This window comes from Cariama cristata, unplaced genomic scaffold, assembly GCF_000690535.1.
Source record: "Cariama cristata isolate BGI_N322 unplaced genomic scaffold, ASM69053v1 scaffold15611, whole genome shotgun sequence".
In the NCBI taxonomy this organism is placed as follows: domain Eukaryota; kingdom Metazoa; phylum Chordata; class Aves; order Cariamiformes; family Cariamidae; genus Cariama; species Cariama cristata.
Genome location: NW_009599963.1, coordinates 40,292 through 45,635, shown reverse-complemented (window position 1 = coordinate 45,635; position 5,344 = coordinate 40,292). Strand labels below are relative to the sequence as shown.

At 41.3% G+C, this 5,344-nt stretch overlaps 1 protein-coding gene across 2 annotated transcripts in view; it reads left to right on the top strand.

Annotated features, from left to right (window-relative positions):
• Positions 1–3,582: 3,582 nt before the first annotated feature.
• Positions 3,583–5,344, top strand: part of RAB2A (RAB2A, member RAS oncogene family) — a 35,420-nt gene continuing 33,658 nt past the window's right edge. Inside the window, exon 1 of one of the 2 annotated variants that reach the window (XM_009709865.1) lies at positions 3,583–3,652. The gene's annotated coding sequence lies outside the window, so the exon portion shown is untranslated. The remainder of the gene's footprint in view (positions 3,653–5,344) is intronic. The other variant, XM_009709864.1, reaches the window with a different exon arrangement.

Genomic DNA, 5,344 nt, shown 5'->3' with positions numbered 1-5,344 from the left:
CCGGCTTGCTGAGCAGTGAGATGAACACTAGTGTCGATAGAAGGAAGGGAGGTGTTGGAGCGTGGCTGGGCCAGGGTGGACAATTACAAAGCTCTGGCAATGCTTTCCCTAGGGAAGCTGACTGCAGAGTGCCACCCAGATAAAGAGGCTGTTAAGGGAGGCAGAGGAGTTTGGAGAACCAGCTCAGGCTGCTGGTTTGAAATTCGGAGCCAGAGGGTAAAACTGCTGTAGCACAAGTTCCACTTCCCATCACTGTTTGGGTACTAAGAAGTGGTGGCTCATTGTATAACCTCAAGAGTGAGAAGGGAGAGGTTAGCTTTACTGCTGAGCTCCTCCGGCTTGCTGAGCAGTGAGATGAACACTGTTTGGGTACTAGGAAGTGGTGAAGGGATCCTAGCAAAGGCACTTGCAAAGAAACATGCTGCTCCTGTCTGAGGACATAATCTATCGTTTTAATTTGTTCCTAAGCAAGACCTTTTGTTTGCAGTGGTTGTTGGTGAAGTGTATCTAAGCTCTGCTCATTTCTTGTTTTAAGGTACTAAGATTTTTTTCCTCTGGAGGTGGCTTGTCTGAAGCTGTATTCAAGTAATTGTGGCAGTAAAATGGAGAATGAGTTAATAAATAGCTGAATCTGTCCCTTTTGTGTTCTACAACTGACTACCATAAGACATGCTCAACTACTTTTCCCAGAGTGTCTGCCTCATTTCAGGTATAAGATTTACGGTGCTAAGTGAATGAGATACCTGGTAAACGGCCACTTTGCTCTTAGAGTTAACTAGTGTAGTTACTTTAAACCATCTGCATGCCATGGAATTAGCTGCCATGCAACTGTTAATTAATCTTTGCAGCATCTGTTTCTGTCACAAAGTGGTAAACTGCTCAGGAGTTCCTATACAGCTCCTGTTCCTGATACAGGTCCCTGGCTGTGTTTATGATCGCGCAGTCTGCTCAGGCTCTGGCAGTGAATGGGCCACGAGCTATTCTCATAAGAACTTTCCTGTTACAAAGTTGCAATGTCTTAAAACTATAAAATTAAAACAAATTATTACTATTAAATGTAGGCAATGAAATATTTATAACCTAACCTTAACAGGCACTACAACTTCATTTGCAGCTTTCTGAACTTCTTTTTCAGTCAACAACAGTACAAAATGTAGAGACTTCCAGATGTTTTTTGCTGGAAGGTTCTGAAGTAGCAGGGATGGGATTTGAAAGTGGTTATTTCCTGGGCACATCAGTCTGCAGCCTGCTCCTAAAAGGCCTGCTACATGGAAGTACCTAGAGGTGCAGTCATCTTGTGCCACTTTGAGATGGGGCTTGCATCAAAGGGGCTGTGCTTGTCTGTCATCTTCCCGGTGCCGATGCTAGTGTTTGTATGTGCTCTTGAACCGATGGGCTGGTCACCAGCCTTACAAGAAGAAGAAGTATCAGATTGCCGCTTGAGAACTACTGCTGGGACACCTAATGAAGTGTCACTTTGATTAGATTTTGAAATATTTTTCTAATGTTTGTAAGATTTGTGCAGGGATATTGGACAGGTTTGAGGTTCTGGTTTATCCAATGATACCGAAATCACTTTGTAAGGTTAATGGCAAAAGCTATTCCACAATCTATTTCCAGTGTGATTTATAGGTTGGTTTTTCTAAGTGGGATGGTGATTATGTTCTGCTGTGGGGAAGCTGTATTTCATTGCTAGTACAAAAATTATCTGTACGTACCGACAGTGTTCTGTGAGTAGAAAAATTATTCATATTTTAAGATTCCTTAGAGTTTTGTGTTCTCTGTCTCTACAGCTCCAGTGTTCTGCCTGTCCTTCTTCCTGTTTCTCTCTTACCTCCAGCACTCTCCCTCATTCCTCATCCACTGCTCTTATGTCTGCTAATTTTGTTGGACAAAATCTCTACCTGCTTCCAAGCTGCTTGTGTTCTGACAGCTTGCTGTCATAAGCCAGAGAGCTACAGAAAAGAGATCTGTTAAGGCCGGTGCCGCAAACTTTGCTTTGGGCTGTAGTTCCATGCCACTCTAAGCTGTTGATCTGCTGGCTGCTGCATTTCTCTTCCCTCATTTGAACTGACTCTCATGCTTGTCTGACCCTGCATTAAGCCATTTCTATTTGCTTTGTCACTCTTCTTGTCAGATTAGTGTGCTAACCCAGCAGACAACTGAAATTGCTTCAGAACTCATCTAAGCCATGTGGAGAAAAGGGCACGAACATGCTGTAGGGAAGAGAGTAGGGACAGCAGCACCGACAACTGGCTTAGGCTGCTAGAATTGCTGCATCGCTTGGGATATTAATCTCGGTGTCATCGATTTGTCACAGCTCATTTTGTGACAAAACTAAATGCAAGTCTCCTATTTCTGTTGGATTTGATTGAAACTGGGCACTGGTCTTAGCTTTTTAAGACCAAAATGACAGGTGGGCAGTGATTACGATTGTGTAGGCTTTGTTTCCTCAAGAAACCATATTAAAAAGCTTTGCTAAATTTAGTAGTAGAAAGATCAATGTCACTATATGCAAACCTCTGGTACGCATATCTTGCGTCTTGCAGTATGGTTCTTTTCCTTATCCCTCTGTTTGCTGTCTTTTACTACCAGATATGTCACTTCTGATCAGCTGTTGCTGACCTCTAGTATGTGACTAAAATAGCCTTATCTTGCTGGACAGATAAAGCAAAGTACAGCAGGAACTTCGATGCTACAGTATTGTATGTTACGTGATAATAGTTCAGAGTTTATATGTATGTAAACCAAATGTATGACTGTCAAGTGTTAAAAGGCTAAAAATATGAGATTTAGCTGGGCAGAACAGGAAGAATGACCCCTCGAAGTAAAAGAACAAGTTAAAATTAACCATAAAAACTATCATGTTCACAAACCTAGGTAGTTTGAGTACTCCTATCGCTGCATTAACTTCTGTGCTTTCACATACAGAACAAATTGCCCATTTGCTGGCCAATGTCCATGTAATATGAAGTAGTTAACCCCTTTGGGTCAGAAATCAGGATATCCTCATTGTCTGGCTATAATGTGAGCTCGGCTTGGACTAGTTTTTGGCCTACTGGGAACCAGTGGGCAGGAGTACACTGTGGTTGTAAGCAGCCATGTACGTGCTGCTGTTACCTCGGCTGATAAATTAGGAGATAGGTGGGAGTGAGGTGCTATTGAGGATCTCGTTAGCTTGGAAGAAAGCTGAAAGTACTGAAGGGGAAGCAGATGTAGGGTTTTGAGAAATAGCGAGACCTGTAGTTACTGTGGAGAGAGGATGTGAAATGGTACTTTGAAGGTCTGCTCGGAAACTTTTTTCCCACTTAATTTTAAAGGCAGAACTACTTTTTCGAAAGCAGAATTAATTTTTGTTCCATTTTTTAAAAACCCTGCTTTGACTTTAATATTTCTGGAACTTTAAAAGCTGTTGTGTAATGAAAAAGTTGTATACACTTCAAAGTAGGTGAAATCTAGTGTCTCAAGTTCTCGTAATGGGTTTTAAACAATATATACCATTCACTTAAATTTATTTCTGTTGGTTCTTAACAGATTTTTAAAAATTTGCTTAAAACTTCTTACTTTTCTTTTTTTTCAGGTGTTGGGAAATCATGTTTATTGTTACAGTTTACAGACAAGCGGTTTCAACCAGTCCACGATCTCACTATTGGTAGGTCCCTTTTGTCCTCCACAATGCTAACAGTCAAGCAGCTCCGGTACCTCGGCATGCATTTATGAGTTTGTTGTGCTGTGGTAATGTAGGATTTCTGCTGTATTAAGGTAGCAGTGGATCTTTAGCTGATGAATATTAGTTAGCTAATAAAGCCGAGTGGAGGTCTCTCTTCTTATTTGGAAGGTACACTCTGAAACAATTTAAAAAGTTCATAGCTATGGTATCTCAGCTGTCTCTTCAGAAAAGCTAAAAACTGGGCATGGAAGCAGAATTGGCCAAGCTTGAAATGCACTGATGGTGATGCAAATGGTAGATTTTTTCACTAGGGAACAGAATATTAGCCTAGCCACAGAATGTTGAAGACAAGGCACAGATAAACTACACCAAAATTAACCTTAAATAAACAAATTTACTATTTGGGAAGACTAACTTTGGGATAGAGAAGCATTGAAGTGTGAAGGTATTCGCTGTTTGGAAGGGACAGGGATTTTTCTTCCCAACTCCTCAACTGGATGTAGACCATTTGTGTTAGGTATGATTTAATATTGATACTAGGGGAATGAATACTTGTTGACAGAATGCATTGCCTCTGATCTAACTACAGTAAACAATACAAACTTTTATTTATCTTTCCACTCAAAATATGAAGAACGGTGTGGAAATAAATTCTTCTGTGGGCAAGCTTAGTCTTCAGATCAGTTTCACTGTTAAGCATAACAGATGCTAGTCTCTGATAAGGTTGCAGAACCTTTGAACTTCTTCTTGATGTTATTTCAAGGAACTTACCAGCTCTATTCATGATGAGCCTTGCACAAAATGTATCCCTAGTCTCTATTTTCAGTTTGTGCCCTGGAAGAGGTAGGCTTCCTGTGTTTGGGAGTACTGAAATAGATGCTTGAAATATAAATAAATACTCTTCATGTAACAGAATGTATCAGGTGGTTTGGTTATGGCTTCCCTTTCTCTCTTGACAGTCCTCCCACACCTTGTGTGTGGCTGTCTAATATAATTCGAATTCTTAGGCTAACATCAGTTTTCAAATATTTCTGAATTCTTGGCAGCAGATAGGCTGGCTGAATAAAGAGCCTGAGTTCTTTAGGGAGGCATGAGTTATTGTCATCTTTTCTACTTTAGACCTGCCAAATGTATGACACCTTATATATCGCTTACGCCTTTGGCAGCGCTGTCACATCAGCAGACTGATAGGCTGTGGGAAACAGCTTCACCTCAGCAGGGTGGTTGTAGTGCCAGTTCTTTGCCTGACATACAGCTAGCTGAAGTCTGGGAGCAGAAACCAAAGCTCATGGGATGAGGAGGTGAACCTAGATAGCAAGATAATGGGGGATGTAGGAATGGAGCATGGGAAGCTGCTTGGAAAGGGAAAGAAGAGGCATAGGCTGGAACCAGCTGCCTTTCACTTAAAGGATAGGATGTGTGTGTTTTGGCCAGGAGAATGGTTCTCCCAATTACCCAAACAGATTTAGAAAGAGAGAAATAAAGAACATGGGTTTACAGTCATATGAATGCCTGTGCAGGGCGAGATGGGATGAGTTGGTGTTACCTAATGCACTTCCAAGTGATGATGTTAAAACTCCTGAGAACCTGCAGATTGAGTAAAAAGGCTTGTGTTACGTAGCCTGACGTTTTTCAGTATAATACGATGATTTTAGCCTATGGGAGTGCAGATTC